Source organism: Sapajus apella, unplaced genomic scaffold, assembly GCF_009761245.1.
Source record: "Sapajus apella isolate SASKATOON/1434 unplaced genomic scaffold, GSC_monkey_1.0 scaffold79, whole genome shotgun sequence".
NCBI lineage: Eukaryota > Metazoa > Chordata > Mammalia > Primates > Cebidae > Sapajus > Sapajus apella.
The window spans coordinates 4671948-4690648 of record NW_022437019.1 but is presented as its reverse complement, the minus strand read 5'-3'; the positions used below and the strand labels follow the sequence as shown (position 1 = coordinate 4690648).

The following is an 18701-nucleotide window of genomic DNA, read 5'->3' as shown; positions in this document are numbered from 1 at the left end:
TTGCTCTTAATTACTTTTTATTTGTGGGGGGTGGGGAGTAGGGGAGAGATAGCAAGGGGAGAGATGCCAGATGTAGGTGATGGGGAAGAAGGCAGCAAATCACACTGCCACGCGTGTACCTATGCAACAATCTTGCATGTTCTTCACATGTACCCCAAAACCTAAAATGCAATAAAATAAATAAATGGGAAAAAAAAAGAAAAATTATTTTTAATATATAAAAGTGGAAGTGCTATATGGTGTGATAATACTTTTCTCATTTTTTTTTAGAAACTAACATACTATTTTCCATAGAAGCTGTACTATTTTACATTCCCACCTACAGTGTTTATTTTGTTTTCTTGATAGTGGCCATTCTAATTGATAAAAGGTGGTATCTCATTGTTTTGATTTGCATTTCCCTAATGATAGTAATGTTGAGCATATTTGCATGTGCTTATTGGCCATCTCTGTATCTGGGAGAAATGTCTATTTCCATTTGTTTCCCAATTGTTTAATTGGTTGTTTTTGCTGTTGAGTTTTAGGATTTCTCTGTATGTCCTGGCTATTATTCCTTTATCAGATGTATCATTGGCAAATATTTTTGTCCATACTATGGGTAGCCTTGTTACTCTGTTGGTAGTATCTTTTAATGCACACATTTCTTCTATAATGCCTAACTTGTCTATACATATTTTTTGTTGCCTGTGCTGTGGGTCCAATCCAAAAAAGTATTGCCAAATGCAGTGTTACGAAACAGCCTATGTTTCCTTTTCTAAGAGTATTATAGTTTCAGGTCTTACATGTAGGTCAAGGATAAATGTTTGAGTTCACTTTTTTAATATAGTCCAATTTTATTTAATACAGTCCAATTCTATTAATTTGCACATAGATAGCCAGTTTTCCCAGCACCATTTGTTGCATACAATCTTTTGTCCCATTGAAACCCTTGTGAAAAATCATTTGACCATACTCACAAGGGTTTTTCTCTGGACTCTTTATTCCAACGGTCTATATCTATGTCTTTATGCCAATATTATACTGATTTGACTACTGGAGCATTGTAAGCTTTGAAATCAGAAAGTGAGAGTCCTCCAGCTCTGTTCCTCTTATTCAGGATTGTTTTAGTTATTCAGAGTCCATTTAGAATCCATAGAAATTTTATCATCGGCTTTTCTATTTTAGCACAAAACATAATTGGGATTTTAATAGCAATTGCGTGGAATCTGTAGATTGCTATATACTGACATTTTAACAATATTAACTCTTCCAATCTGTGAACGTGGGATGTTTTTCCCTTTATTTATGTCTTCTTTAATTTCTTTTAGAAAAGATTGGAGTTCTCCTCCTTGGTTAAATTTATTCCTAAATATTTTAGTTATTTTGATGTTATTGTAAACAAAAGGGTGTTGTGTTTTTTTCCTTAAATCTTTTGGTATTTTCATTGTCAGTGTGAGGATTGTCAGGATTTTTTTGTGCTTACTTTGTATCCTGCTGCTTTGCTGAATTCTTCCATTAGTTTGAGTACTTTTGTGTATATTTTTAGGGTTTTCTATATATACAATCATATTAATCTGAACATAAAAATCATTTTTTCCTTTCCAACTTGGATACCTTTTATATCTTTTTCTCACTTAAATTGCATTGAATAGAAGTGAAAGAAGCAGGCATCTTGTCTAATTCCCGATATCAGAAGAAAAGCTTTCAGTCTTTCACCATTGGTTATGGTGCTCACTGTGAATTTTTTATATACTGTATGGTGTTCATTATATTGAGGTAGTTTTCTTCTGTTTCTAGATTGTTAAGTGGTTTTGTCATGAAAGGGTATTAAATTTTGTCAGATAACTTTAATGGATCACATGGGATAATGGTTATTTTTCCTGATTTTCTATTAATGTGGTGTATTACATTGTTTCATTTTTGTATGTTGAAACACTTCAGCATTCCAGAAATAAATCCCTCTTGGTCATGGTGTAAAATCCTCTTAATATGCTGCTGAATTTAATTTGCTGATATTTTGCTAATATTTGTTAAGGACATTTACATCAACATTCATAAGTAATATTGGTCTATAGTTTTCTCTTTTTGTACTCTCTTTAATTGGCTTTGATACCAGAGTAATGCTGGGTTCATGGAACCCATTGTTCTCTAAATTTTTTTTGAAATAATTGAGAAGTATTAGTGTTTTTCTTGAATGTTCTTCTTTAATGATTCACTGGTGACTCCACTAAGTCCAGTATTTTTTTGGTCAGAAAATTTGTGATTACTGCTTCAATTTTCATACTAGTTATAGTTCTATCTTGACCTTCCACTTCTTCATGATTCAGTTATGGTATATTGTATTTCTAGCTTGCCTGATTCATTTCAAGTTATCCAATTAACATACAGTGGCTCATATTTCTCTTTTATAATCCTTTTTTCCTTGTAGATTTTGCAATGTTCCACTTTCCTTTCTGATTTAGTAATGTGAGTCATTTCTTTTTTTTTTCTTATCCTCTACATTGTTTGTCAATTTGTTTATCTTTTCAAAAAACCAAATTTGAATTTTGTTTATTTATTTTCTTTTTTTTTTTTTTTTGAAACAGAGTCTCACTCCATCACCCAGGCTGGAATGCAGTACCTCAATCTCAGCTCACTGCAATCCCTGACATCTGGGTTAAAGCAATTTTCCTGCCTCAGCATCCTGAGTAGCTGGAATTATGGACATGTGCCACCATGCCCAGCTAATTTTTTTTATTTTTAGTAGAGACGGGTTTTGCCTTGTTGGCCAGGCTGGTCTTGAACTCCTGACCTCAAGTGATCCACCTGCCTTGACCTCCCAAAGAGCTAGGATTACAGGCATGTGCCACCACGCCCAGCCTGTTTTTCTAGTCTCTATTTTGTTTATCTCGACTCTAGTCTTTAATATTTTCTTCCTTCTGCTAGCTTTGGTTTTAATTTGTCCTTTTTTGCTAGTTCTTTTAGATGTAAAATTACGTTGTTGATGTTAGGACTTTCTTGTTTTGTTTTTTTTTTTTTAAAGGTGAGTGCTTATATCTCTTAAATTTTCCCAGATCGCTGCCTTTGCTTTCCCCTTAAATTTTGACTAGTCTGTTAGCATTTTCCACTCATTGCTGAGCAAGTTCTACTTTCCCTTGGGGTTTTCTTCGAATCATTTTGTTTAATAACATTCTTGCTTGATTTCCACAAATTTGTGAATTTTTCAGAATTTCTGCTTTTAAGATTTTAGTTACATCCTGTTGAGGTTAGGAAAGGTACTTTGTATTACATCTATCTTTTAAATTTTATTAGACTAAATTTGTAGTTATCATAGGTATACTCTAGAAAATGTCCCACGTGCATTTGAGAACAATGTACATGCTGTCATTATGAGTAGAGTGTTTTATATATGTATGTTACATTTGGTTGGTTTATTGTGTTAAGTTCTCTATATCCTTACTTATCTGTTCTATCCATTTTTGATAACAGAGTATTGGAGTCTGCAACTATTATTGTAGAACTGTGTATTTTTTTCAGTGCTGTTTATTTTTGTTTCTTATATTTTCATGGTCTGTTATAAAGTGTGTAGCTGTTTATAATTGTTATATATTCTTGCTTTATTAAAATTGTTATAGCAACTGAAAGAAAAGATTTAAATGTTTATTTTAATAAAAGTAGTTCTATATTTATTTATATCAATCAGTTACCAGGTTCACAGAATCTTACTTTCTTAAACTTCAGTCTGCTGTTAATGCCATTCAATGCATTTAAATATATATGTGTGTGTGTGTGTATATATATATATATGTGTGTGTGTGTGTGTGTGTGTGTCTATATATATATATATATATGTGTGTGTGTCTATATATATATATATATATAAAACGTTTCAGTTTCCTATTACTTTTTTTAAATTCTATTTCTTAATTGTTTATTTCATATTTTTTTCTTTCATTTCAAACATTTTCATTCAGCATGTATTTTAAAAATGGACATAATAGCTTTGTCTCTTATTTCCAACATCTGCCATTTTGGGGATAATCTCTTTTGGTTGTTTTCTCCTCTAATAATATGTCATTTAGTTTTCTTTCTTTGTGTGCTACATCATTTGAGTTTTTATGCTGGACACTGAATTTGAATTGCAGGGATTATGAATTTTTTTTATCTGAAGAAGATAGAGTTTTTTTTGTTTTTTTTTTTTTTTAAGGCATTTAGCATAGCTGAACTCAAACTTCCAACTCTGTCTCTACTAAAGTGGACAGTAGGTAAATATCTCTGCTAGGTACTTCAGTGTTCATTTAACTTGTTGTCATGTGCTCTGTGTCTATGTGGTTATTTGGCCAGTGTTTGGGGCAGGCCAGGATTATCCACATTACTTGGAGCTCCTCAACTCTGGCACTTGCCTTAGATAGCCTCATTCTCCTTTCCAATGGGCTGTGGTTTCCCCAATTCTCTCTATTTCTTCATGTTTGTAAGACTACACCTTTTTGTCCCCACATTAAGCACCCGACATGATGAAAACATGAGGCTGTTCTCAGAGTATGTGCTACACAAAATATAAAGCTCAAACGGAGCCATTTATTTCTTCCTCGTGTCAATTTCTCTTCAGTATCTTCCTGCCTCTGCCTTTTTTCATTCACTAGTACCTTAAATTAGGTTGTACCTGCTGTCCAAAGGTTATAATTGTTATCTGTGAAAGAATTATTATTAGAAGTGCCACTCACAGTTACCTGTTGTTTACTCATTGTAAAGTATTACTTTACAGAATAATATGTTTCTATGTGCCTGTGAGTAACTTGTGATTATACTAAAGCTTATACTGAGGTTTTCTTGCTTTATTATTATCGTTCAACTTTACTACAGTCTTCTCTTCATCATCATTTTTACCTTCATCGTTTTCATTACCAATATCATGAAATCCAGCATTTATTTGTTTATTTCAGTTTTACACATGCTTCATATATTAGCATACATTTTACCATACATTATTTCTGATAAGTATATGGAATTTAAGTATATGTTATTGTTTTCTCGATTTTATTAAGGAGAAAATCGTGCTTAAACCTCTAAAATATACTGTCTACAGCTCACAGCATATATACTTACGTTATATGTTATATACTACTCAGATATATCAGTATAGTTCATATGAAATGTCCCAGTTTTGACAGTTTTAATAATATTTCATAGGATGGATATATCACAATACATTCAAATATTCATATATTGATAAAAATAAATCTTGTCAAAACTGTATTGATGAAAAATTGCGTATGCAAGAATTAAGATATACAATTAGGAAGATAAGAACAGATCATTAAGAGTTATGAATACTATGCTAGGGACTTGTAAATTATGCTCAAGCAATGAAAAACCACCAAAAATCTCTAAGTATAAGAATGGCATGATTGCAGTGACTTGATTAGCCGTTTGAATGTGAGTCATAAGCTGCAGAGAGAAATGGCACATAGACTAAGCCACTGCAAAAGTCTGGAAGGAAAACTGTACTTGAATTAAGCAATGGAAAGAGCATTCTAAAAAGGTATGGACACGGGAGGTGATCTACAGAAAGAAGGAAGTCAATTTAACACATTAACATCTTTGTGTTAAAACAAAAATAATGCAAATGCCAAACAAAGTCTAGAAATAAAATCATATTACAGATAAATCAGAGTAAAACAATTGTTCTTTAAGTGGCTGGATAATCAAGATCCATCTGTTTTTTTTCTGTCTTGTGTGGAGATGTGTATTCAGCTCTGATTCTATCAATCTTTCATTTGCTTCTTTGTCAAAAGCAGCTCATGTTTACTTATAAATGATTACAGTCTTTTGTTCAGGAAAATAGCATTGCTGGAGGTGCTCAGATATATGCACACAATTTCAATACAAAAAAGAAAGTTATCTAAATTGCCCAGAAGTTTCATAAATTACACATGTAGGTATAATAGTTAAATATCAATCAGCAGATTGTTTAAATTATATCATGTATTGTGTTGAATAAATTATGTAAAAAATTATTATAAAGGCCAGTAAGAATGGGAATTATATTTTACACTTGTGTACATTTAACAGACTTTTAATGTTCTTTTCAATAATACTTAAATCTATAGTGGTTACACGGAGAAAACCTCGAATATTTTGCATATGTTCTTCCCAGATAACGATATATAGTATTTCTGTAATGAAATGTTCTAAAATGTGCTTTATATTCTTTTTGATTAAATGGAACTACTTTTAAATGTATGATTATTACCGAAGGCTACAAATTAAAGCCCACTGCAGATTTCAGACTGAAGATTTTGCTCATTTTTAACTTTTTCTATTTAATTTTCACATGCATGACTTTTATTGTTGCTACAGTTGAAGTTACCACCTCTGACTGGAAAAATATCTGCCTAGATATCTCCTCTTTTATAATATATCTATTTCCATTTCCATATTTATATTAAATCTTGGCTCTTTTTTTTTTTTATGTGATGGAAGTGAAAGTTCAAACAGGTGACTCACAATCAAGGAATAGGTTACTGGTTTATTAATATTTTAACATTTTCCTTGGGCAAACATTAAAGCAATTGCCGTTAAGTAAAGGATTTAGGAATAAACTGCTCCCGAATACAAGAAATATAATTGTTGTCTGGGACAATAGCATTATTTTAAAAGCTTTTTAGTCAAAGTTTTTATTACTTGTTCTTTTAGAACTTATTTGAAACATGAAGTGTTATCCCATTACTTTTGCCATAGTCTATTCATTAGAAGCAAGCCAATGGGCCCAGCCCACACTCAAGGGGGAGGATTGTACAGGCCATGAATACTAAGAAATGAGATCACTACAGGCCAAATCATAGGTTGCCTACCACGCAACTCATATTATTAAATAGAGTAACTGGGCATGATGGCTCACATCTGTAATCCTAACAGTTTGGGAGGCTTAGGCAGGAGCACTGCTTAAGCCCTAGAGTTTGAGACAACCCCAGCAGCATAGTGAGACCCAATCTCTACAAAAAAAGAAAAAAAATATTAGCCAGGCATGGTGGTCCATGCCTGTAGTCTCAGCTACTTGGGAAGCTGAGGTGGGATATTGCCTAAGCCCAGGAGATCAGTGCTTCAGTGAGCTGTGACTGAGCCACTGTACTCCAGCCTGGGTGACCCTGTTCCAAAATATGATTAATAAATATTAAATATGTTTACTAACAGTTTAAATATCTTCATTGATCTTCCTTTTATGCCCTTGGAAAGATCATCGTTCCTTTCCATAAACCGTCCATTTGCTTCTTGATATTGTAGTAAAGAGTCATAATCTTTGCATACTACTTAGCAGACTATTTCAAAGTGTTGGTTAATATAGGACATACTATATAGGTACCAAGAACTTCTCATTCATAGAAGCTTATTATTTCAAGCTATATGAAGAACAACCATGTGTAATCATTTTTTTAAATGATTCATCATTTGGGAATTCTGCCATCTTTGAAATAAATGACCATATGTATATGAACTCAAAGCAAAGTAGAAAATTACCTTAAGGTTCTGGCTTAAAAAAAATCATCTGTGGTTATTTATAAAAGATCCTTTACTCATTTTATTTTTCTCCTTCTCCTTTCCTATCTCATACACTGCAACATGTGTTTACATACAGACAACTATGTCTACTTTCTCTCAGGAAGTGTTTAAAGAAAAAAAAAGAACTTAAGTTACTGTAAGAGACTTTGCCAATAAAAGCTCTGTTCTTCAACATAGAGTCCCAAAAATCAGTTTAGTTTTACAGCACTGCTCTTTTCTCTTGATCTCTTAGTTCTCTTAGGTGCTTATTTCTATTTGTCACTTTCCTGATGCCTCCTTGTTTTAGGCTTCCGCTTCTAACAGCTGAGATAATCTCCTCGCATCCCCAACGTCTGGTTCCTGACACCAAATTTTACCCCTGTGCAATAGTCAAATACAGATATGAGTATAATGGTCTCTAATTGATATTTGTTAAATTAATGAAAGTGTATCTTTATTACCATGTGCCCATCTTGAGATTCATCTCTGCTCCTTTCCATTTCTTTCCTAAGTCTCTCACATGTCCCTGTTATGTACTTGCTATCATAAATTTGTCAGACAGTTATCTCTAACCAGAGAATCCTGGAAGTTGGGTTTTGATTTCTTGCAAAATTCTGTCATAGAAACAAAGTAAGACCATTTTTGTGTTATTACTTTTCTGGCTATTGACTGGGAGGCAGTATGGCATCCTAATTAACAGTATGATCCTTAGATTCAGGTAACTATTATAAAATAGCAAATTTTTACAGAGTGCCTACTATGTGCCAAACACTAGTGTAGTGCTTTACAAATATTAACACATCCCATCTTTATGACAATCCTGTAAGATACTCAGACAGCATCCCAAGGAGGTAAAGAGCACACACTTAGAAATCATTTGTCCATGGTTCAAATCCTAGCTCAAAACACTAATCTATCCAGTGACTGTGGACGTATCACTTAAATTTGCAGAACCTCAGTTTTTTTTTTTTTTTTCCTGCTGCTCATTTCAAGTCATTTCCACTAAGGCTTAATTAGAGAAGTAGAACAATTCCGAGTAAGATGGAATAAAGGAGTTACAGAAATTAGATCTTCTTATGGGGAGAATAGCCTGTATAAGAATGTTGCCTCCAGTTTTGGATCTGAAGTCAACTGGGCAGACAGAAACAACATTTAGCATGAAATGGGGGACAGTAAGGACAAACTCTAGATCCCACAGGAATGAATGATAACAAACTAGAATGCACATGGTCAATTGCTACCAGCATTGATCTCTCACCACCTCAAGATTCAATAATGTGGTTGATTTTCAGGTAAATGTTCCTGTCAGCATATCGCTGCACACACACCTTGCTGAGGGCTCAGAGAAGCTGAAGGAAATCGGTGGGACCTCTTAGCTGTATAATCCAGATACTGCCCTATGTCAACAAGGTTAGCCAGCAAATCAATGAAAACATGGGCTACAAGAGTGCACAGCCCCACACAGAATTCTGCAGTGTGAAAGTGCCTGTAGCTTAACTTCCAGCTTCTAAAGTCTACATATTTATTTTAGCCAGTCTAGCCCAATACCAGATAAAGAATTTAAGAAATGTTAATAATATCATTTCTTACAATGTTTTGCTGAGGATGGTGAGAATTAGTGAATGTATAGTCCGTAGTACAGTGCTTGACATGGGATAAATCCTCAGTGATTATTATGTGATTCTGAGAAGGAATATAACAATCAGAAAAAGTGGCTTTAGAAAACCAAAATGGACTGCAGTTTCAGGCAACGGCAATGTTTATCTTTAAGAAGATGACTTTTAAAATACAGTCCTTTAAAGGCCTTTGGTTTTAGAAGGGCAAAGTTCCTGGTCAGTTTCAGGACTGGAAGGATGAAGCAAAGACACAATACAATGTTGCTGTACATAATAAAATAATGGGAATATTTAGTTTATGTGGAGACCATATGGGATGGAGGATGAGAACCCCTGGAGCAAAAAAAAAGGTACTCTAGACAATTGAAAGGATGCAAAAATACTCATAGAAAGTGGAACTTTCCAGACATATTGATGCCTAATATGAAATTTGAAATTGTTTTTTAAAACCTGTTTTTTAAATTAACTACTATGCTTTAATATCACAAAAATTCTCTTAAGAGCATGTGCTATTATTCTGGAGGGAATAAAGAAAGGAATATGTTTCTATCACAGCCCTGAAAGAGTTCAGAAGAAAGGAGCCATGTAAGACAGATAAAGCCAGGTGCAATGACAAAGCTGGCTAGGGCATGGATTGACCAAGGAGAAACATCACCATTAACAAAATCTTTCCAGCTACTACCACCAGTATCATCAGCATCATCAGTAGCATTACATTATCATTCAGATGCCAGGTTAATCTTTTTTCATATGAAGGAAGAAAACTCTTTTCTCTCTATCACCAAGGCCAATAGCTCCCTACTGACACAAACAAGGAATTCAGGATATATTTTATAAATCACTCCGAAGTTATAACTGTGAAAAATGACCAAAATGTTATTTAGTAGTAGTAGTTAATACTCAAAATGTGCTTTGCATCTGCCACTGTTGTAAGATTATAAGTAATTATAATAATCTTAATTATTACTGTCCCTACCTCCTACCTTCTTTGTTGCTAACTAGAAAGGATAATGACTGAAGCCACTAGGGAAGCCATGTGTTGAAGATGATGTCAGAGTCATTCCTCTGCCTAGAGCTCTGAATGGCTTTATGCAGCAGAGGTCACCTCCCAATAATGGACTGCTACATGAGGCAGAAGTAAACCACTATCTCATTTGAGATATTACACTTTTTAATCTTACTGCACTATCAGGTTAACATTACTTACCGCCATCTAACACCCAAAGCCATTAAGAAGTTGAACCAGAATGGGAATTCAAGTATATTTCATTAAAAAAAGTATTGATAAACATGTTATCCTACCTCTGCAGCTTTTGCAAGCTAGATAGGGAAGCTTTCTAGGTGAGAGCCTCCTTCTTTGGTTTCTGACAGACAGGAACAAAGGGGAAAGAGTTAGGATATATTAAGGGCAGCAAAGACAATTAAAATTTCTAGATGACTTACTTTGGCTCTTCAGAGAAGTAAGACCTTTAAATGGAACAGGTAATGCTCTGTTTAACTTTTCATATCAAATAAAAACTGGAGATAGGGTTCCCATTAACAGCTGCGAGTCTCTTGGCCACCGTGTCTTTGCATTTAGATATGTCTGCAGGGTTTTCTATTATTCCATAGTGAGTATCTCTGCCATGCAAGCATCATTCCCTAGTAATATGTGAGATACCCAAGAAAATGCATTAATATTGCTAACTCACGAGGGGACTATCAAGAATGCTGTAGAGGTAACTTACTGCCAGAATATGATGCCAACACAGAGCACTAGGACCCTGTCTAAGTCTTCACACACATACATGGGGCAGTCAGACTTAGTGCAGTGGGGTTCATCATCTTAATAACCCTGACTTGAAATTATTCATTGTCTTTCTTATTTTTAAAAAAAGAATGAAATATAAGACAACAATGTAAAGGATAACTTTAGAGAATGAATATACGTATACAGAGGGAGCAGAGCAGAAAGTCAAAATCTGACAAATGGCAGCACTGGAGACCTTCTAGTAGAAACGAAGGAAGTGATGACTTTGAATTTAAGCCTTCCTTCTAATTTATTTAAAATAAAAAGGTTTTCTTTAAACACCTGCCTTCTTCTCTTCCTGCCCCCAAGTTTTAAGAAGTCCCAATGACAACATGTATATTCTATTTCTTAGAGAGACACGTGAGATAAGCTGAAGTTTGATTAACTCGCAAACAGTTTCTGTTTCCTAGTTCAAGGAATACTTTTGTACTTTGTTTCCTGTTCTAATTTAAGTCCTAATTCTTCTCTCTGCTATGGTTATAAAAAAGGAAATTCCATTATAGTGTATTTGATAAATTAAAAACTTGTATTTTGTAAAAAAAAAAAAAAAAATTTCAGCTTAAAATATAACTTTTTTTTTTTTTTTTTTTTTTTTTTGAGAAAGAGTCTTACTGTGTTGTCCAGGTCGTAGTGCAATGGCAAGATCTTGGCTCACTGCAACCTCTACCTCCCAGGCTCAAGCCATTCTCATGCCTCAACCTCCTGAATAGCTGGGACTACAGGTGTATGCCACATGCCCAGCTAATTTTTGTAATTTTGGTAGAGATGGGGTTTCACCATGTTGGCCAGGCTGTTCTCGAACCCCTAACGTAAAGTGATCCCCCCACCTTGGCCTCTCAAAATACTGAGATTACAGGTAAAATATGGCTTTAATGAAAAAAAAAAGATTTCTAGATAGTTTAACATGAATCAACACCAATGACCAATTAATTGCTGTGATGACTTATCTTCTTCACAGTGTTGAGATTCTCAGAGGGGCCCGCCAAGTACGCTAAGTAACTCAAATATTTTATTACTTGATAATGATTAATACATAAGCACATTGTATTTATTTTCACTCTTTAAAAAATTGAAATATTCTAGGTGAAATAGCTCATCTTATTTGGATTTTTAAAAGGCATATTATCTATTATTTATTGAATATCCACTTTATTATTTCAAGCAATGGAACAATTCCCACGATGGATTATCTTTCTTGCTAATATATCTAAGCTTCCTAACACACACATTTAGTCTTTTTAGAATAGCCTGTCAGAAAAACCTATATATATTATTTGTTTACATGATTTGTTAGTGAAGTGTAATTATTAGTAATGGAAATGATAACATTGGACACATACATTAACTTGCAAAAATAATTTTATCCCATTACCATTTATTTAATAGAAACCGATTTTATACTTATGGTTTAGTTTATATTGAAGATAGTCTCCTTTAATATAAAATAAAGAGTTTACTTCTAATGGAAAGAAAGTATTTGCATGCCTGGGATAGATCATACATCATACATAAGAATGCAGAATGTGTATGGAAATATAGTATTTGTATACTTATCTTTAGCACAATCATAGAGATAGATGGTTCTTTATTTTGTAAAAACATGCCATTATGAATACTGAGGTATTATGCTTATGATGTATTTTGCTATAAAATTGAAGCAAAAGCCTCCACTTGGATGTACATAAAAACAACAAAATCATTTTTAAATATAACAACGAAGAAAATTAAATGTTTTCAGTTGTTTTATACCATTTCAAAAAAAATGTGTTCTCTTAAATATTTTACTTTAGTCAAAAATATCTCTATCTCCTCTAGTCCTCTAGGAAAAAGGGAATTCTGTGTCTTTATGTTACCATGTGACACTCCTTTATTGTTTTAACCACAGTTGTAATTTTACATTTATTTTGACGGTTACTTAATGCCAGCATTCCACACGAGACTGTAAGTTCTGTAAGGGCGAACGTCGTGCTTTTTTAACTCGTGATTTAGTCTTGTGGTTTTAGCCCAAACTAAAACACATAGCAAAAATTAAGTTATTTAATAACTTATCTAACCCTGCTATTTTTCTCTATGATTTTACTTTCTGACATTTTATGTCTTCTTAGAAGCCACATCAAATGATTGAATCAAGGCAGATATGATGAACCAAGAACTATAAGAAAATTGGTCAGCCTTCTATTTGATAAATAAAAGCACAGTGACCTAAAGCCCTAGTGAGACAGTGAAAAGAACTACCTTCTACAGTTGTAGTCTAGACAGGTAACTGGTCTTCATTTCCTTTGGCAAGTCACTGAGATATATTGGAAATCTGTTTTTGCAATTTAGCCCCGGGAGGCTGAGATAGATTCTTAATTTTCAAGACAAATCCCAGGATTATTTTTTTTTCCGGTAGGTCCCATAAAGTGAACTGCCTGAGTGGGCAGGGTTCTGCCCCTTACCTTAAACCAGAGTAACTTCATTCTTCTCTGATTTAGCTCTAAAATACTATGACTGTATATAGAAATATCTATGAAATGACATTTTCTAGGTTCTGAGAATAGAAAAAATGGTCTCATGTTCACCCTCATCACCTTGAATGTGATAAACATAACACAGTAGGATTTTACTCTTTTCTGTAACTTCTGTTTTAACATCAAAAATAATTGAACATTTGCAATTGAAATCATACACTTGCAATTTATTTGGATATTATGTAAACTCTACTAAAGTGTAAAAACCATTCTGAAAAGAATATTAAAACCATAATTTTAAAATCAGAGGGGCGGGCATTGAACTATAAAACCCTAGGGAAGGAAAGGGCAAAAGATAGCTTATTCCTTCTAGCTTTATTCATTTAACACTTATTCTAAAAGGGATATAAAGGTTAACAAGTGATTATATATCATTTATACATAATCTGGACATACATATTCATGACTTGGTCTTAATATTCGGCATTTCCTGGTAATATCCCTTAAGGACATCAAAAGTTCAGCATTTAAAGTCATTTTGATATCTAAAAATATGTAGTCTATGACTGATTAATGTATACAGGAGGCATAGGCAAAGTTGGGGGTGGTACCCAGGCTTTGACATGCTGATGGGGAGGCACATGCTATTTTTTTCTGAAGATGAAAGTTCCTGTTGGGTCCAGGAAAAACATATAACACATTCATATTTCAGAAAGTCAGGTAATTCTCATTTTCTGAGCTGTTAGCTTCCAGTGGTAAGGTGTGTTGAAATATACATATCCAAGGAAAAACAACCAACCAAACAAAACGTATTACCGTGTTGTTGTAGTTACCTGCTATTATTTCATACAGATTTAGTTTTAATGAACAAAACGTCCCATTACTACATTTACTTGGGAAGAAAAAAGAAACGTTTATTGATACCAGTTTTCCAACGAGCACTGGTATCATCTGGAGTTAAATAACTCAATCAAAAGGAAGCTATGGATGATGAAATCTCTAGTTCATATTATGTTTGAATTTTGACAGTCCCAGCACTTAGAACCTTTGAAAATGATGGAGAGAAAAAAACACATAATGTAAAATGCATTACTGGATGATTCTACAAGGACTTGGGAATTGAATAAAAAGGTGCCTAAAGTCAAGGAAATGTAGCATAGAAAATAAGACAGCTGTAGCAGCAAGGAAGTTCACTTAAACAGTTCTGGGATCAAAGTTCAGGGAACTGAGAGAGTAAGAAGTAGCAGAACATTGAGAACAGAACCTTGAATTTTTTTAAAATCCTTTTTAAGTTGTACTTTAAGTTCTGGGGTACATGTGCAGAATGTGCAGGTTTGTTACTTAGGTATGCATGTGCTGTGGTGGTTTGCTACATCCATCACCCCATCATCTACATTAGGTATTTCTCCTATTGCTCACTCTCCCCTATTGCCCCACCGCCTGCTATCACTCCCCTAGCCCCCTGACCCCTGGTAGGCCCCAGTGTGTGATGTTCCCCTCCTTGTGTCCGTGTGTTGTCATTGTTCAACACCCACTTACAAGTGAGAACATGTGGTGTTTGGTTTTCTGTTCTTGTGTCAGTTTGCTGAGAATGATGGTTTCCAGCTTTATCCATGTCCCTGCAAAGGACATGAACTCACCTTTTTTATGGCTGCATAGTATTCCATGGTATATATGTGCCACATTTTCTTTATCCAGTTTATCACTGATGGGCATTTGAGTTGGTTCCAAGTCTTTGCTATTGGGAAAAGTGCCTCAATAAACATATGTGTGCATGTCTTTATAAGAGAATGATTTATAATCCTTAGTGTATAAACAAGTAATGGGATTTCTGGGTCAAATGGTGTTTCTATTTCTAGATATTTGAGGAATTGCCACACTGTCTTCCACAATGGTTGAACTAATTTACACTTCCATCAACAGTATAAAAGCCTTCCTATTTCTCCACATCTTCTCTAGCGTCTGTTGTCTCCTGACTTTTTAATGAGATGGTATCTCAATGTGGTTTTGACTTGCGTTTCTCTAATATTCAGTGATGATCTTTTTTTCATATGTTTGTTGGCTGCATAAATGTCGTCTTTTGAGAAATGTCTCTTCATATCCTTTGCCCACTTTTTGATGGTTTTTTGTTTGTTTGTTTTGCAAATTTGTTTAAGTTCTTTTTAAATTCTGGATATTAGCCATTTGTCAGATGGGTAGATTGCAAAAATTTTTTCCCATTCTGTCGGTTGCCGAGAACCTTGAATTTCTAAATAAAACATAAAAGGTTTAATCTCAGCTCTAGTACCTGCTAGATATGTGATCTTGGGAATATTTTTTACCTCTCCTAACTGGCTTCATCAGCTACTATAAAAAGTTGCAGAATGTTGAGAATATAACTTTGAATTTCTAAATAAAACATAAAAGGTTTAATCTCAACTCTGGTATATTCCCAAGTTCAGCTAGATATATGATTTTGGGAATGTTTTTTACCTCTCCTAACTGGGTTCATCAGCAGCAGCAAACAGGTACACATCATCCTATCTTGCCTGATGGGGAGAAGATCACACATGTTAAGAACCAAGTATGCTTCCTGGACCTTTTATTTTTTTATTATTAGATAAAAACACTTATGTTGTCTATGTAGTAGGTGCTGGAATCTAATGGCAAGGAAACACAAAGTCCCAATTTTAATGGAATTTAAATTCTAATTAGGAGATAAATAACAATCACAAGGAACAAGATAGCAGTTACAATTGAAATGTGATATTTATAGAAAAGTCCAGGAGAAATGACAGGATAGTTGACATTTTAGTGCTATAAAGAGAAAATGCAGAGTTCTGGGAAAGCAATACATGACTAGGGGATGAGGGCAGAGCAGGGGTGACATGAGGAAGAAAGAGTCTCTGGGGTGGTATTGAGTTGAAATCTAAATAGTTAACAAAAAAAGAAAAAAAACGCTTGAAACTTAGAAAAGAGCAGCCCAGGCTTAAATGGATAAGAGAGAGGACAGAACATGTGTTTAGGCCCAGGGGCAGGAGAAGGTCAGTGCAGTGCCTTCTGCAAACTGGAGAGAAAGCCAATGTGATTAGGGTGTGGAGAGTGTGAGTAGACAGAGGATGAAGAGGAGCATGAGCGTACAGATATGGCCTGGTAGGCAATGTATAGAACCTTTATCATCTGTATTATTATTTGATTTAAATGATCTAAAATATCAAAATATAAAAATCTTTATTGCTATGGCAATGGGGAACAATAACAGGCTTTTATCAGGACAGTTGCATTATCAGTTATATTTGGAAAGGTCATTCTGCCAAAAATGCTTGAGAGTGACAGGAATGGATGTTGGAGACCTCATAGGATTGAGTGATAAGCATTTTCTATGAGGGAGGGTGGTAGCTGAGCTAGCAGGGAACGAACAGAGAAAAGAGAACTTGCCAAGGTAGATTAGTATGTAGTAACTCCAACTCAGTGAATGTGAAAAGGATCATGATGATTTAAGGGACTTCCACTCTCCATATTCCATAATGCACAGATGATTCCAGTGTTTGTAATTTGACATTCATATTGATAGAGCCTTTGGAAAAACACCAGAGAGAGGACTATATAGCACATCAAGTCTGTCACCCTGTGTGCACAAATTTGGCCAAATTATTTAATTTGTTTAAAAGCTTTGAGTTCATTGGGATGAAAGTGGGAGCAAAAATTGGGGGAACGGGATATTAAACTTAGAATAAGACATCAACTTTTCTTTAGAATTTTCTTACAGTTAATGATGCCAAAAGGGAATATAAAGAAACGAGATTGCCATTTATGTAGTTGATGTTTAACCTCACATGGTATCACTTAAATAAGAAGTGCAATGATTGGTTTAAAAAGTGAATTAGGGAAAGTAGTAGCATAGGCTTCTTTAAACCCTTCATTACTGTGAAACAAGAATGAGTAACATTTGAGACTACTTGCTGTGCTCCAGGTATCATAATACATGTATTACAAGCATGATTTCATGGGTTCTGACAAAACCCCCAGTGAATTGTATACATACTATGCCACTTTACAGGTAAGGAACAAAAGGTGTCAAAGTTAAGGACCGACCCAAGAACTTAGCTGATGCTTAATGGAAACAACACTTCCAGGACTTCCAGAGAGTGTAAATTCAGAGCATGTGCTTTTTAACTTCCATGTCACACTAACTACTTGTTTAAATATAGATGTATTTTTATTAAACCTATCCCTAAAGGGATAGTTAAAACTATCATAGATGACCAGGTGTGTTGACAGTCTGGCTTTCTGCTTCCTTTCTCTACTTAAAGTTCTCCGATTCTTCCTCCTCCTTTTCTCTCTTGCTCTTTCAATCCCCTCCCCTGTTTTTCCCTTGTTTATTATGGCTGATAAATTTAAAGCCTTAATTTCTTTTTTTGTAAGACTCTTTTTTGCACCTCATTTCATCCACCTCTCCTGATCTAGCTCTCCTTCCCTGATTACACTCTCATCATCTCTAGTTCATCTTTCTAAGCTGGATGCTTCAATCATAGGACTTCCCACAGATGATCACCTTCAGAAATCTTCCCATGGCCACAGTAGTTGCAGACAAGATTTAATTCATCCTTGACCTGAATCAGTATTATGAAATCTAGTCACCTTTATGGATATCCTTGACAAGTGGGGTCAGGAATGATAACAAAACCCCATGTTTCAAAAATAAATTTTAAATATAATGTAAATGAAATAGAAAATACCAATTTGCAACTACTTATTTTTATTATTCCCAGTGAAATGAACACAGTGTAGATCCTCCTTTTGTAAGTCAGAAACAAATTAGATTCAAAATACTGTTTTTTTAATTACAGGAAGAGACTTAGATATGCAAACTGGGAAACTACCTTATTGTGAAATTGGAAGAGAATCATAAGTGGTCAGTACCGAAGGGTCTTACCTTTTCTTCTTTCATGAAATATGTGGTAAGAAGTGATATTAACAAAGTTGCTTTACAAGCACCTAGCTAATTCATTCTGAGGGAGAAGTAAAATCATTATTTAAGTACTCTTATTACAAAGTACAAGAGTTTTAACATCTGCGTCCTTCCATTCAAGATGGAGACAGGTGATTCCAAGAAAACAATTATAATGTGCAAATGAACCAAAAATGTTAAGAATAATTAAGAGATACCCCCATCCATAAACTTGATGCTGCCTCATTTGACAACTTTAGAGTTTTCAGTACAAAAACAATACTAGCAAAAAGAGAATGTGAAATGAAACACGAACCCTGAGAGTTCAAGTATGGTTTGACAACGTATGTGTAATAAATATTTATCAGCCCTTCAAAGATTTGTAAACGTGTGTGTAAGATGAGAAGTCTCTTATCTTC

The 18701-nt window shown here is 34.3% G+C and overlaps 1 pseudogene; it reads right to left on the bottom strand.

The window, feature by feature from the left end:
- Positions 1 to 10326, bottom strand: part of LOC116533129 — a 45656-nt pseudogene extending 35330 nt beyond the window's left edge.
- Positions 10327 to 18701: the final 8375 nt, after the last annotated feature.